This window comes from Lasioglossum baleicum, chromosome 11 (genome assembly GCF_051020765.1).
Source record: "Lasioglossum baleicum chromosome 11, iyLasBale1, whole genome shotgun sequence".
NCBI lineage: Eukaryota > Metazoa > Arthropoda > Insecta > Hymenoptera > Halictidae > Lasioglossum > Lasioglossum baleicum.
This window is the reverse complement of record NC_134939.1, coordinates 15,190,675-15,207,919: the sequence shown is the minus strand read 5'-3', so window position 1 is coordinate 15,207,919 and position 17,245 is coordinate 15,190,675. Positions and strand designations below refer to the sequence as shown.

At 40.4% G+C, this 17,245-nt stretch overlaps 1 long non-coding RNA gene across 1 annotated transcript in view; it reads right to left on the bottom strand.

Annotated features, from left to right (window-relative positions):
- Positions 1 to 10,966, bottom strand: part of LOC143213538 (uncharacterized) — a 118,008-nt gene extending 107,042 nt beyond the window's left edge. Inside the window, exon 1 of the long non-coding RNA XR_013009991.1 lies at positions 9,306 to 10,966. This is a non-coding gene — a long non-coding RNA (uncharacterized LOC143213538). The remainder of the gene's footprint in view (positions 1 to 9,305) is intronic.
- Positions 10,967 to 17,245: the final 6,279 nt, after the last annotated feature.

Here is a 17,245-nt window from a genome sequence, read left to right as displayed (position 1 = left end):
GGTTAATAATAAAACAGTAAGAGATTAGAACAATTTAAGAATATTGTAATGTTGTTTTTAATGTAACGAAGTCATTAAGGGATGAAATGAATTTTTATTTTATTCCTGCCTCCTAAAATCAATGCAGAATATTTTTATTTTGCATAAAGATCCGCAGTCTAGTAACAATCTAGAATGGCAATTCTTTGGCAGCATTTAACACCTCAAGCTTCGGAAATAAAACAGTTTATTACACTTTATCTGCTGCATAAACAATACCTAGTAAACTGAATAAAAACTGTTCTTATAAACTCGATCTAAAAATTCAGTGGAGCATATTTGTGTAAGATTTTACAGAAACACGGAAACGGCTGATGATGAATGTTATTGTGTTTCCCCGGCTATCATCCCCCGCATCCAGTTTCCTATTCATTCCCTGAACTTGACAGTCAATCTATGCATATTGCGAAGCATCGTCGTAGGCGACATATTTGAGGGTGAATGCCTTTTCGCGCAGAACACACACACGCAGACCGCCGCGCCGCTGCACACAGGGACACAGTGTCTGTACTACACACGCACACCGCGGTACGTGCCCGAAGAATAGCGTGGGCCACGATCTCTGTAAAGGCGTCTCCGTTTAGATAATAACGCGCATTTTATCTCCCTCATAAAACCTAATTTATAGCCGTATGGAAGTCTATAGGCGTATACGAACGGCCGTCGGGAATAGGAAGAGCACTGACAGGAACAGTGCCGTAATTTTCGGGTATGGAACATTTCAACCCTTATCGCTTGGCTGAAAAGATTTTTCATTATGGAAATTTATCGGACCTTCTAATTTTGTCCTAACTAATTTAATCTTATTTTTCGAATCACGTCTGCAAAATTTCGAAATAATTGAAGCATATTCTCTTCTACGTAAGCACCAGGCTTACTGTTTTGTGCCCGTTGTGCTGGTTTATCAAATTTTACTCGAGAAAAGTCATTTTGAACCTATTTTTTGAATGTATCAGATTCCTTTGTATCTGTTTTATATGTATAATTTCGTGCAGAGCTTTTTAAAATATTCTACTTGAACAAATTACACATGATTTTATTATGTTCATTCATGTTTCTTATTGATAATTCTCATTAAGAAAAGTTAAAATACTTGTAATGGTTGATAGATTACATCAGCATTTATTTGAATAAAATTCGTGTTCAGTTCCTTCGACCTCCTAGTTTCATTATTACAAAATAATGTACACGTTGGTAACAAATTTTTTGAATAACAGATAACAAAATCTTCAGAATTCGATTTTTACATTCAAAAGTATATTTAAAACAGATTCGGCTTGTTCTGCAGAAAATATAATAATATATGCTCATAAAATAATTATTTAACTTTCGATCACACAAGTATTAGGTATACTTAAAATCATGTACAGCGTCTATTAATAGAAATTAATGTGCGAATTGTGCTTCAATATATTTTTCTAAAATTAGAACCGAGAGGAATCATTTACATATACATTTATACATATACTGTGTTCGGTTTGTGAGTGTAGCGAGAAAAGTGAACGATTCTCGGAAAATTCGTTCTCGGATTTCTGCGTTACGGCACTGGTCGAAGACGTAAAGGAAGGTTGCATCAGCGAAGGTTGCTGAAAGTGAATAGGCCGGTAATATTATATCGGTGTTGAAACGTCTCCCTTCGGCATTTAGGCGACGAAAAATATGGGCCGTCACGTGTGTGTGCGCTCGCGCGCGCGCCTTCACGACGACGGCTGAATGCAGTTACCGACGATAAACTGCATACGTGTTTACCGTATAATCTCCGACGAACGGCTATAAATCCGTGATTTACTCTCATTACCGCGTCTTTGAGTGTTACGACTTGTGCTTGCGTTATACAACCGGCCGGATAATTTAATTTATTCATATTGGCCTGCGTGCTTTTCTGCCGACCAATGTTCCACTTTACTGACCGAATAAAAGTTACCCGACGACATTCGCGCGATAATGCTGGCAAGATGTATCGCGTTCGCCCGTTCCGAACACCTTATTAATTAAACGTCGAACTTTATAAATTCGACCCGGTCGAAACGTTCGTTTAATAGCGGCGTCTCTGCTCAATAAAAAACGAAAATTATTTATTAGAATCCGCGCGCAGCGCGCACACTCTGTATGAACGTATATACGGGGTGTCACAGGAATGTTGTATCAGAATTCCTCAGACCATTTGGAGTAAATTTTTCCCTCGGAAAATCTTCTCCGCGGCTTCGTTAAGGAGTTCTCACCGAAAAACACTGACCAACCAGAGCACAGGCTCCGCTGAATGTGTTTTTCGTTAATAAAGAACAGTTCATTCGAATGACATTTCTGATTTCAGATCCTCCAACATTTTTGGGACACCCCGTGTCCGCTTACACTCGGCTTGGCAAACTTACGACTGTTGACACAGGATTTTCCATTCAATTAATATGTTGACTGCTATTATACGTAGTCAACGATGTCCGTCGTTGACATATTGCGTAAATGTCATCGAATAAACGTTTCTCTGTGAAACTTTATACTCCCGATCGGGTAGCGCATTCTACAACAATGCTGTATTGTATTTAGTGATCTAGATTTTGTTTTCATCCGTTGAAAACGTATTTTTTAATTAATTTATGTATTTTTCACACGATGTGTTTTCCTATTCATAAATCGAAGTGTAAATTATTCGATGCATATGTGAACTTCTTATTTAAGTAGACATCTTTTATGCATTTCTATTCATTTCAATGTAAGAGTTCACACAATTTCAACTTAAAACACTTAAGACTAATATTAAAAATTGATTTTTACTATTGTTTTTCACAATTCAAATGCATTTTTCCAACATATTTTTTACACCTCATTTAGTAAACTAATTCTCTTCTAGCCTGACAGAGAAATCGAAGTCGTCTGGTCCATTCATATAAAAGTTATTCTGATTTAAAGTGTGTGGAATCAGTTATTCTCCTTAAGTAGTCGAACTTAATTACTCCTTAAAGTACGTCGAACATCAAAAATTGTACGTCCTACGCAAAACTTTGAAATCGACTTTTCAGTCCAAATACCCCACTGTGAGTCGCATGGTTCGATATTAGAAATGTTATCGTTTTTCAAAAAGTGGCCGAATGACGGTATCCTGTATAGACAGTGTGTCATAAAAATGTGTCGTCCAAAGAAGGAGGATCGAGGTCGAATCGAAAAGCATCTACAACTACAAACATCGCGGTGCGACCTTAGATTGAAGAACTGGAATCGTTCGAATGATAGAAGTCGCGTGCAGGAGATATCTATCCTCTGGTGGCGTGTCTGTCGAGAAACCAATGCAAATATGTAGAACGAATATCATGGCAGCGCGTATCGAGAGTAACGAGACTGCGATGCGAACGCATTGGACAAGCTGAAGCAGGCCAGTATAGAGGAGGAGAGAGGAATAGAGAGAGGAAAGGAGAGAGAGAGAGAGGTTAGGGTGAAACCAATGGTGGAAGGATTGCAAGAGAAGAGGGTATAAGGTAATATACATCACGTTCCCAGTTTATGGTCCGATACGCTCCTAGGAATTGGCACCCGTGCTGAGCTTTCCCGCAAATGCAAAGAACGCGGGGGTACGAGGCAACGAGATACGAGGCGTTATGGCTCTTCCTGGCTCGTAACCTGTGGTCATAAAGCTACTGCACGCTAAAATATTGTCCGCCGCCACGTCTCCACGCCTACGCGTCTATCCGTCGATCCATCTTAATGCTATTATCGTAATTTATTAGCGGCATTCCCGGCGAATGAATCGATCCCAACGCACTCGGCCCCGAAAACGGATCACGGATAATCCAAGACGATCGGTCGTAATGAGGCTATTAAACGAACGCGATACCAACCGGGAATTAGTTTATCCGTTTAAGACTATGATATACGGGATCTTGATTAAAAAAGAAAAACGGATCCGAGACCAGGAGATATACGGAGCCAACACGAACGCGAATATATTTTATCGTCACTTATCGCGTTACGAAACTAAGCAGTTACGCTCCGCTAAGATTAAGACGTTATTATTCATGCTGCAATTACACCGCGATAATTAACAGGAACTTCGTGATGTCCATAAACTGTTTAAGTATCTAAATTACGGCTCGAGTTATTAAGCGACATCAATGCCGTCGGCGTCCGAGTAATTATTTCTCCAATTGCATTACCGACCGGAATTACATTTTCATTCGAAGATAAACAAAATTTGCAGACATCTTTCGTTCACATGCCTGTACATTTTATTTTACGCATCATTGGTTGGAGAGAGTGGCACTTCTTTGCAGTTTATTATTTGTTATGAAATAAATATTGTGTGGAAGCGACGCAATCTACAATTACATAGATACTCCACGAGAAAGCTGCATTTTGGGACCGCAATGCAACTCTCTCGTGACACCAGCGATGGCAATTAACCCTTTCAACTCGACCTTTTTCTATTTGGTCTTTGCTCCTTTTTTCTATATATGTAAATCAATGGCACTGTGGAGTAGGTACTGGCTAGAAATAATTTAAAGAGTGTTCGAGCGTGAAATAGATTGTATAAACTGTTAACTTCATGTATGATATATTTATTGCATTATACATGTACATCATCATGTACATATTTGCATTTATATTTAATGACTAGACTGCGGAACTTTATGCAAAATAAAAAATGTCTACGTCGATTCCAAGACACACAGGTTACATAAAAAATTTCTTTCTTGTTTTAATTATTTTATCGAACTGAAACTAATACGTTGATGTTCTTAAATTTTTTTAAATATATGTCCACTGCTTTAAATTGTACGTACCAATTTTTGTTATAAATGCATGAGAAATTCGCAGTCTATTAATGACATTTTCGCCAAACAATTATTCTATAGTTTAAGTTCTATTGTGAACGAAAAATTTGACTATCATTTAAACATTTAGCTATAGTTCACTTAAATGAGACGAACGTAACTTAACTTAATCTTATCTTCCTTTCTTTCTACGGGATATTCTATGCTATTATACCGCATTATGCTATCTTGCTTGCATAACTAAGCTATCAATGACATGCTTTCAGCCGAGTCATCCGTGTATGGCAATTATTTGCCCAAATAGAAAAATTAAATTTTGTCTTGCTATTCCTTTGTTACTTTTATATAGTGATGCAAACTAGTCAGTTTTAGTGCTCGTTAGATCACTAGATCTAATGTGAAAACCACTGTACCGTAAATTCTCTATACATAGATGCGAACGCATCAGGGGGATATCTTCGCATCTTTCGATCGTGGTCCTACTTTTTTCGAGCTTCAATGCTTCAAAGGCCGAGCCGAACGTAGAGAAGGACAGCGCGTGTAAAGCGAGACCACGCGCGGGCCTTTGAACTGTGCCAGCGCGACTCCGACTCTCCGCGTCTCTTTCTTTTCTATACGCTGTCCTTCCTTGCGCCCGAAACTTTCATCGTCAATTAAACCACTAAATTCTGTTTAAATTATATTGTGTTTGGTATCATTTTAATCAGAAAAATGCCAGAAATAAGGTAGTGAAAGTCCCATAACACTCCGCGTCGCGTTAGTAGTAGTTCACACCGATATACCGAGCCGAGATCAGTGTATTAAGTTGGAGGGGATATTTTTTTCGCATCTATCGTGAAAAGATTTTCGCGTCTATCGAAAATTTACTGTAATACAGAAATCTGTCGTTCGCACACTTATCCTCGCTAAAAATCTGGATAAATATATTCTTGTTACTTTTATATAGTAATGTCAAAGTAGTCACCTTTAGCGCTAAATCACTATCCTTCTAGTACATAGTGTTAAAACCACGTACGGAAACTTGTCGTTAGTGTATTATTTCCTCGAAAAATGTGAATAAATACAGCCTTGTTCTACAAAATAATGTAAAACCGTCGGTTTTAATGCTCGGTGGATCACCGGATGTAGTGCGAGAGAACCACGTTAATACGGAAAACCGTCGCGTATTTAGTCCCCTTGTAAAAGATGCTAGGGGATTGTTTATAGTGTTCGGTTCGAATTTGTAAAAATATAATCGTAATAATGGGTTCCCGGTTGCAGAAGGTGTGTATCACTGAACACGTACGAAGGATATCTAGGGAGGTGAGGAGGCGTTCACGAGCGTGGCCGCGCGGCGTTCATAGGCGCACACTGACGCGCGAGAGCACGCGCGATATTATTATCTCGTGATTCATAGCGCGCATTCATAAATGTTCCCGAGCCGTATAACGGCGCGGTACACAGCGGCATGTATCGATTAACGTCGCTTCCCGACGGGATTTACAGCCGGCGACTAAATTATTTAAAGTCTTCATTTGTAGCGCGACGGATGGACGGACACGAACTGGCGACCACGAAGCCAGTTCTTCTTCGGACGACCGTGTACGCTCCAGGTACAATCGTCCGCAAAAGTACTAACCCTCGCTGAAAGTATTCGATCGAACGAACCGGGGATCTCTCGTAACAATTACTCGCATCCTCGGCGGAAGATCTAGACATGGGATGTGTGGGCTGCAACGCGTTCAACTAGGGTTGCCAGAAATGTTTTATCTAAATACAAAAGAAGTAGTGAAAACTGCTATTATGTATATAAGAGATAGGCTCAAAATATAGGAGTTCAAGTAAAAGAGGTATACAGCACATTTTAAACTTTCTTATTCAAACAAAGAGAGATTTTTGTAAATTATATCCTATTCAAATATGATATCGGAGATCAAGTTCAAATATAGAAGACTCATATCAAATATAGAAGATCTGGCAACCCTACGTTCAACCAAAGCCCCCCCCCCTTCGCCGTAAAAAAGAAGAGAAACAATTTAAATTAACAGCCTAAGAAAAATTAAACTGTATAAAAATTGTTGGTGCTTGCATTAATTGGGGTTAATTGAGTAAGGCCCCAAACAGCGTTAGCCCAGGGCCCAAAAATGTACGGTCCGCCGCTACGCACACTGGATGTGCTTTTGCACATTATTTATACTCAAATAATAGTGCAACAGTCGCGTTCTGTATAATATACCCAATAAGAACATCCAATACTGATTCGAGGAAGTATTCAATCATCTAGATGAGGTGTTGAAGAACTTTCCCAGCAACCTCGACCGCCATCTTCTTCGTCACACTTTATCATACTCTACTTTGTACTTTCCCATAACTTTCGCATATGAACAGTACAAACATATATTTATATTTTGTCTTGTTGAAGCAGCACCAGCTGTTTTTCAAATTATACAGACATTACTCGATAGGACATGGGTTTTCAACCCTTACACGTTCCTCACGATAAAAATTTTCTTACTAGTTTTACTTACTGTAACTTACTGTATACCTAAATAAACATTGTCTACATTCATTACAACGTACGTTTTCTGTTTCCTTTCTTATTTTATTAACTCCAAAATAATGAAACAGTATTTTTAGATTGTTGGAATATTTTCACTGAATTTTGATCTACCCTTCTTCGACATAAATGCACAAAATCCGCAGTCTCTAGTCGTTAGCAACGTTGTACAATTGTCCGAGGATGTTTATTACATTGCCTGGTGGTATTTGTTGATTTAAGATGGAGATAAAAAATGAGCAAAAGAATTTGTTAATGAACGTAGACCGCTATTTTCAGTTTGAATATACGCGCGGATGATTCCTTGAGCGATCACGTCCAGGATTTTGATCGATCACGCTCTGCCGAGGATAGCAAATATATGATTCTACCGTCATCGATAGCTATACACTTTCCTCTCACGCTACAGCCGTTTTCTTTGTCTCTCCCGTCACATCAGCGTGTAACGTAGTCCTCTGATCGACCGATCGAACATGTGAAAGTTCCTTAAGAACCGATAGTTTCGCTTAAATTAGAGGTTAAGTCTGTTCGTGTTCTCATATCATCGCTACCGGGTGTATATCATTAAATATTCAATGCACAAAGACGTACTCAGTAACCCGCTCCCAATGACATATTCATCCATATCGACGTTTGAATCTTTATGCTGACAGTAACCTTTATCACGACGAACGCAACCATTAAGCTTTTAAAATATTAATCGCACAGCTCCAGGGACATGTCACCACATTTATTTTCTACACTATGTACTCATGTTTTGTAAAGAAATAGACGTTCTTCACCTGCGTTTATATATGCAATGTTTTTAAATAGACTTGTTAAGTTACAGGAAGCTTGTAATTGATTTCTAACTTTTTTATCCGTTGTCGCACGATCTGCTTTTTAAACAGCTGCGATGACTAGGATTTCTTTGTCCTCATTACTTCCCGAACGAGAAAGAAAAATATTTATACTATATCTTGTCTTTAATGCTTAAATATTGCTGACAGAAGTACAGAATTTATGTTTGTTGGAAGAGATAGGGGTTGAAGTTTGTTGAAAAAGGATCCTAACAGTTCAGTCCTAAGTTCCCTAACAATCACACTTTTATCAGCATGTTAAAAATAGTAAGAAGAAGATTTTCGAAGTACATAGCATTAATTTGCACTTCAAACAGTGACACAGATTTAACTGAAAGTATAAATAATAAAGATTTCGATGCATACATTGATCTATGCTCCTTGAATGAAAAGGAGGCACAACATTTGTCACGTTCTGATTGAAAGTAAAATTTGGGTCAATTTGAGGGTTAAAATAGCGAATGTGACAATAATTCTAATCTACTCGATTTAAAGGAAACATTACAAGCTATATTACATTACTAGACTGCGGATCTTCATGCATTTATGAAGAAATTGATTGAGTGAAATATGAAACAGTAAAAGACTAGAAAATTTTAAGAACATCGTAATGTTGTTTTCAATGTAACGAAGTCGTTAAGGGATGAAACGAATTTTTCTTTTATTCCTGCTTCTCACAATCAATGCAGAGTTTATTTTGCAAAAACATCCGCATTCTATACATTACTAATGTTGTACAATCACAATTCCCTGAGGTGTTATACTTCAAAACGGGATTTCCTCGCATCGCGTGAAAGACTGTGCGCGGCTGATCGTTGAACTTTTGCGTGCGAGTATACGCAACAGAGATCGTCGGATTGTGTGGCGTGCCGCGGCTGCCACCGTCCGCGCCACGAACGTCCAAATGCTTCAGCGAAGGAGTAAGGGAAGCGGAAAGCGAAGAGAGAAGGCGATCGAACAAGAAAGAGATAAAGACGAAAAGCTAAATAGAAAGAGGCAAGAAAAGAGAGGAGGAAGAGAGATAGTGTTCCGGGTGCCCATGGAAGGCACGTCGTGCAGAACGTCGGCGAACTCGTGTGTGTTCCGTGTTCCGAATGCATGGAACAAGCGCTGCTTGTCCGCGGTCACCTGAGTTATGATCGCTCTGTGCCCACCCTGCCTGCTCGGCTGGCTGGCTGCTTGGCCTGTCTTGGTGCCTGTGCCTCGGCTGCCTACCTCCTCGCGTCCCTAACTGCCCTCTTCTTCCTTCGCCCTTCTACTTTCACAGCGGCCATCTTGACTCCGGGAACCGGTTGCCTTCACCGACTCTCTCGGTGTATTCCGCACGCCGACACACACGCATCGCGGAGTTTCACGAACGCACGCGCACACGACGATACCACCAGGTAAATAGTGTCCGGCGACATCGCTGATCGTAGCACTCTCGGAAGTCCTTTTGAGTCTACTCGACGTTAATGGCCCCTGTGGCGCGAGTTCCTTTGTACTGTTTAATAACGTCGTTATGTTACCATGCGCGGCTCGGTCTCGGTCCCGGTCGACGCGCTGCGACCCGCTCGGGATTGCTTTTTAAATCTCACCTGAGCCTTTGTCGATGATCTGAAACATCGATAGGCACGCCGCGCCGTTACCGTCCGCTTTCGATTGTTGTTACACGCCCGGCTGTATCGTTATTTCGGATTTTTCTGACCGGAAGCACCTGGGCATAGCAATCGCGTCCCAGCGTGCAACGGCGCGCGGCGGGAAATTCGAATGGCCGTCGCGTCTACAAGAGAAGAAAAACGGCGGATAACGTTTCGCGTGAAACGCGCGCCGACCAGAAGATAACACGCCTCGAGTATACATACACCTTCGTGCACGTCTCGATGCCTGGATAAGATTTATCTTTCATTAGTACGTCATTTGCATTGAATAGACACGTTATGGGTTAACGGGTTGCCCGTTAATTGTTTGTTCCCGTTCCTTGTCTAACTGCTGACGCCGATACTGCCACGGCTTGACGCTTTGACAAGGTACATGGTAGATATTACAGCGGTTTGTAGTATAGCGTATCAGGCTGCGGTATGCGAAAAGGTGTAAGAGAGCCGACCGCAGCCCACGGCAACGAGGCGTGGTCGCCGCAATTACCTCGATAGAGTTACAAGACTCGTTTTATGCTCTCGCACAAATTTATTAGCCCCATTCGCGTCAGTTTAATTACGAACACGATCCGCCGTGATTCTTTCTCCTTTTCCTTCCCTTTTCTGTCTTTTTTTTTTCTTCTCTGAGTCTTTTTTCAACCCGCCGCCGGTTTTGTTTTGTTTTTTTCTTTAGTGAAAGCATACGGACATTGGCTACCACGTCGTCGTGTGGATTGGAAATTTCATTCGCGGCTCGACGACGGCGACTGCGTGTGTACGCGTCGATATGTATATGAACACGTTCGAAAATACGCCTGTCCATTGAATTACTCCTAGACGGGTTCGCGCGCGTAGCTTGATATCAATCGCGGCCATTTTACACTCGGCGCATTCCTTGAAACTCAAGCGGTAATTAGTTTTACCGCTAAACGCTTAGCGGAACCCGAGAGGCTGCTAACTGCTTTCCGCCTACGCAGAACTGCTCCTCTTCTAACCCTCCTTCTCTCTATCCCTCGCTTCCTTCTTCTCGCTTTACCCTCTACCCTCTTGCCCTCCTTTCTTCTTCCTCCCCCATCGCCATTTACCCCGGTTTCACCCTAACGCAGTCTTGGATTGCTCAGTTTTTCTCCCACCCTACCCCCGTCGGCAATCCCCAACCCCCACGAAACTAGGCACCGCCGGCACTGCCGCCTCGGTGCTAATTGTGAGCAATTAAGCGGGGTAAAGCCAAGGAATATTATGAAATTAATTATGTCGGGAGAGATTGAAGTCGTTGTTGGTGTGCAAGGTGTAGATAAGCATTTAAATTGACGCGTTCCTGAAGTAATACGGGGCACGCCGTATGTATATCACGTTCGCGATAATCGTTGTTTTATTGCCCCGAGAACCGCATGTCGGAGGCGCAAGTTGTACGTGCACACCAGCGGCTAGGTGTTGTACAATTTGATATATTGATTACTTCCAGTTCAGCGAATACCGTTCGGTAATTATTTTCTTTTTACCAGCGATATTTCCAAGCTGGATCTTAACAGCTGTTTCAAAGCTTTTCAAGGTTCTAGGTGGTGTTCTAGTTATCACGAATATGTTGGAGTAAATTTTAAGTGAAATAACACCTCCGAAATTGGATGATTGTACGATAGATAAAGCACGATTGTGTCTCTAATCTAGTGAAAGACGTTGAAATAGCCGTCGATGGAAGAATCTAGGTGTTTTATTAAGTTAATACAGACTTTTTAATTTCGTAAGAGAACGGTGATTCCTATACGGACCAAAATCTCAGGATACAAAAACGAGTATCAATGAATTTAAAGGAAATTCAGATATAGCATGAACTATAAATGTCGGTTTAGCATTTGCTTTCGTAGGTTACGTCAGAATAACGAATTATTTTTTGACACGTTACCGACCGGTAATTATTGCTTAATTTTTTTTAAATGTATGGTTCATGGCTTAACACTTTTTAATGGAACCATCTAGTATAGTAACAGCAATTTTCATTATGAACTAACAAGACACCTTCAATAACGTCATCTAATAGTTTCATTTAAGATTGCAATGTAAAAGAAAATTTCTATGCTTTCTTTTGGTACAGCAAAATTATTGAAAATCCTATTAATAGGCTTCCCCTAGGTAAATTGTTAAGTTGTAATGTTTTGAGAGTTACCGAATAAAAATGACCGGAACCTTGTCCATGTCACAGTTTCATTTTTGAAATAAAATTCTTGATAGCATGGGAGGATAAGTCAGAGTACAAGAACAACTCGTGCGAGGTGAAAAGTAAGGATAAGGGCACATCTAATCAATTGTTATATTCAGAAATAATTAACAAAAAGTCTTGGAACTCCATGTATGATAGATTAAATAATTATTTGTATTCTTTGTTGCTGAAATAGAGACCACTGTACAAAGCTTTTCTCTCTTTTTTCCTAGATGTTGATGCGACCTGTATAAATAAATTTAAAAAATGAAGGGGTAGAGGGCAAAGGGTTATACGAGAATATTTTCTATTCGCGATCGACGAGCGCGTGTTCGTTAAGGGGCGAAAGAAGCAGATAACGTCGGTGAGCATGGGTCTCGACATCGAATCGCAACCCCTCCGCAAAGGTGAAAGACAAATCGGCCCCGGTGGGTGCAAACGTCGTAATTATCGGAGACGGTAATCTCTCGACGCGGAAGAGAAGGAAGAAGAAGAAGCGTTCAGTGAAAACTGCGTGACAGAGTGGCTCGGCCTGTTCACCCTTGGCGTCCTCCGAGTTGGTGTACCCCTTTTGCCCGGAGTGTCGGCCATACATTACCGCCGTTAGAACCCGCCGCCACTATATTATTCCCTGACACGCCATACCATGGCGAAGTGTAGAACGCTGCGGAATGAGTAGAAGAGAAGCGAAAAGAGACATTGAGAAGCTAAGAAGAGAAGAGTAAAGATATACCATATAGAAAGGGAGAGAGAGAGAAAGACAAGTAGCTAGCTAGGGACCATCGTACCTATAGGAGAGCCGAGAGAGTATCATCGGGAAGCGGTAAGGAGTGTAACAGAGGTAAAAATGATTAAATAAGATGGCTCGGACAGAAAAAAGATAGGAAGAAACGAAAAAAGAGGCAGTGGAACTGGTACATTTGGTTGGTGATAAACTACTCCCCGCGTTCTCCTTGCCGGTATAATAAAATTATATCTGACCGGCTGTATCGTGATTCTGGATGCGAGCGGCACGGTCCGCACAAAGTTGCCGCTTGCACGCCTACGGCGACTGTGATAAATAACGCAATGCAGGCCGAGAAGCGGCGGACCGCATAAGCACGGTTCTGCTGCTATGTCGCGCCACCTCGAGTCACGGTCGGAGCACATGAAAGTGGCGTTGTTGATGCATCGTGGATGGATTTTCAGCGCGCGCACCACTTTGAAACCGCAAATTTCGTTCGCGCACACAGACAACCTGCGATAAGCGACCCACTACCCGAGAAATACGTAGCGATAATTTTATAAAAGATTAATATTAGTAGAACAACTCTTCCAGTCGTCAGCTATTTAATTTGTTATCATTAATGTACTATCTCCGAAATGTTTTGTGGGGACGCGAAGCTATGCGTTGGGAGCGAGGCTGACCATTGTGCTCATTAAAATCTACAGGAGTTGTTGTTATTTTCAGGAACCACTTATTGTTTTAATTAATATCTTATTTTCGACATTTTTATGAGAACGCGAAGCTACGCAACCGAGGAATAGGCTGACCATTGTGCTCATTCAGATTTTCAGATGACAAACTACGAAATGGAGAGGACAATCTTGAAAATGAAGACCGTGAATGTCCAAGAAAAAATTCAATTCCTACCGAAATAACTCAGGAATCTTATAATACATTAACAGAATACATTGATTACGATGATGATTAAAATAATTGCATTTGTTGCAGCAATCTAATACTTTTTCTTTTACAAAATATTGGAACCATTTCAGTGTGTGACCATGTGGATTGAACTCCGGACACAAGAGGCATGCTGGAGTTCTTAGAAATTGCCGTGATACTCTCCATAATCTGCTCGAACCAACCCCTATTCGAAATACCTAGCTCGTCGGAACATACGCGGTGTTTAGTCTAGTTTCGTTTTCTATTTTGGCGATGAGCACGTCGCGTCGCGCTCGCAGAGTCACCGGCAGAGACTGAGCGGCATGTACTTATGCGCGCTTCACTCAACCCGTTCGTAAATTATAAGCCTTAGGGACGTGGCTCAACTTGAAATACTGGTACTGACGCGCACAGTGGGACGCGGATGTATAAACGCGCCGACGAACTGGAAAACGACGCACCGACTTTCGAGCTGGGACGTCCGGAATGTTCGTTCCAGTTAACGCAGAACGTCGTATATGCGACGTGAATGCGACATCGCGTGACAGTCCACTCGTACGCTCCGCTCCGTCGACTTTATCGGACCCGATACTGAAGTTGAGACATTCGACGATGGTATCATCAGGTGCCCACCGGTTCAGCCAGATGAATTTATTCCTTTCTCGTGCCGAGTTATGCATCCGCAAACATTTTAGATCGGAGTCGGCTTATGGCTGCGGCCAGTTGACCTCAAAAAATTACTCGATCTATCCCTGGTCCTTCTTAACATTGTACCTTTACTAACATTTTACCATTTTACCACGTTTTTATTAGCTTGTTTTCTTGTCTGTCTGTTCGATACAAATTTTGCAATTGATTTTAAACTAACTTCCCGATGAGCTAAAGCTGAAGACTTGAAATTTTAAACATAGCTCAGAACTGGATGACAATGCAATATTTAAAAAGAAATGTTTGAAACATAAAGAAACGCCCCACGTTTTTTGTTTTAAATCTTACAAGTATTTTCATAGCTATTAAAATATTGATCCAGCACCGATCAGACAAACCTGATCTTACATATGCATGTTCATTAATGTTCAGTGTTAATGTACGTATAAATATTGATATTCATTTAATGATGCACTCAAATAATGTAAATGTTTGAATTATATGAATATCATGAAGTTATTTCATACGAGAAATCAGGTAGCTCCATGTCAAAACAAGCTAATCAATGTAGAGGTATTTAGTCGTATGCATAAAACTAAGAAATTGTTTGCAAGTATTAAGTATAAGAGAGGAGAGTTGACTAGGTAGTAAATACTATTTCTAGTACATACTTCATCCTGTATGCGTACAGAACCGAGTATGCATTTGCTTAAAAAATCGCTAGTAAAAGTTTTTACTTTCATTTATGCATACGGTCCATTGTCTTATGGAAAGCGTCAAGCAAGAGAGAATTCATAAACACTCGACAGTTCGACTTATGGTAGCTTTCTAGAGACCCTGCCGCTATTCGAATAGTAAAGACTTAAGAAAAAAAAATATTGTAGATGTTAAACGATCTTCCAGCAACTGCGTACTTGACTAAATTTGAGTTAATTTGGTAGGTCCCCAAACAGTGTCAGCCCAGGACCAAAAATTAACTCGCGATATAGTATATGTTAGGTTTTAGCAAAGCAATTTTTGTAAACTTGTAAATCTCTGCCGTGACTACAAAATGTCGAGATTTACTTCCATTTCCAATACGTAGCTGTTCGTAAAGACTTCGTTATTCTCAATCTCATTCGTACACAATACCCTCACAATAAATTATCACTGAATTTAAAATTGGATAAGATCGTAATATATTATGCTCGTTTACAAACGAACAATAGAATAAGGAATCTATAACTAAGAATCTAGCTATACTGACGTATATGATGGTAAATTTCAACGTTAATAAGTCTGCACGAAAGGTCTCGGTAAATGCGGACGCTCTAAGAAGCGGATCATGCAAATGGTGAACTAAGAGTCTTAACAGTGTGCTCAAAGCGAGTAGCACGTTGTTCAAACTGGCTTCTCGATGACTAAGAAGAAGATAGTAGGGGATTGGAAATTCCAAATCTAAATTGATATGCTGTCAGAAAATCCCCGAAGAAACGTCCTATCCATCAATGTACGAGAGTACGTTCAAGATCCATTACCGGACGTGTCCAGTGATTAGCAAATACGCTGTGGCCAACGGAAACCAAACAAATCGTAGATTATCCCGGATTACATCTCCCCGAGGGATACTTACCGGCTACGATAAACCGGGGTTGTCTATAACCTAAAGCCCGCTTTCGAGTATTATATCCTGCTTGTCACTACCTGCTGTCAAGGTTTATGTCACCTTAATTTCCCTTTCACCTGGCAGGCTAGGCTAGCATTTGTTAGGTAGCCAGAGGATTTGTCTTCTTGACGCACTTCAGAAAGTGGTTAGACAGCGAAATGCGAAATGCGAGATACAGTAGAACCTCCACTATCCAAACTAGTTGGGTTTGGAAGATCAAATTGTTCAATTCATTTGTTTAACATACATTGGTGTCCAAAGTATCACTTTTTAATATTAGTTGAATATTGTTTTCTTTTCGTTCACCTGGCATTTTTCTATTTACATTACATTGAAGCTCCGTAGAGTTTCCAATAGTTTAGAGTTTCAGAAAAAACGGTTCACGAAACGCACTGTTTCACTCTTACGTCTGGCTAGTCGAGTGTGACGAGCTGAATTCAGAAATCCCGCTGACTTTGACATCATCCCGCGGCAGAAACATGCTGCAACTGAGAGAGCAACGTTATGCATACACGTGGCCAGTTGAAATTAAGTTGAGAAAACGGGCTTAAGTGCGGGGTAGACACGCGAAAGATCAAAGAAGCCGCGTGAGTGACAGAAACCAGCTGGTAGACGATGTTCTCGACCGCCCAGATTTATGCACCCATTTTCTTCCTTTCTGATGCATCTCAAAGCACTGTTTTTCTGCCTCTGTCCCTGCACCTATTATGTACAGCTTATTTAGCGGTGTCGAGGGTGCGCGCTGCACTCCAAAGCGCGTTGTTTACAACATTGATGTTCTTGAAAATAATGTGATATGCATACTAGAATATACTAGCACTAGAATATAGTATAATATATTCAATATATGTATAATAATTGGACTGCAGATCTTTATAGAAACCAAACCGAATGTTATTTCTTCCCTCAATAATTTTAACAGATGAGAAATCATATATTGACATGTTCAATTTTTAAAATTTTCCTACAATTTTCTATTTCATCTAATAATAATATTATGATATAATATATGTATATTGCCATATTAGATACCAATAACTAGACTATAGTAAAATATAGTGAATTATAATAACTAAAATATAGTTTATTTTAAATATAGTTTATACATACAGTTATTTTTATTCCTTCGATAATTTTTGCGTTATTAGATAACTGTCCTTCATCAAGTATTATTGTCGAAGAACTTTAACTTATTTCAACAATATTCTCAACAGTCGCCGAGCCGAGGCAAACTAATCGCACCCTACAAAATCGTTTTTGTCCTCACGCCTGAAGAACACTCGTTCCTCATTTTTCGCCGAACACACTGACCAG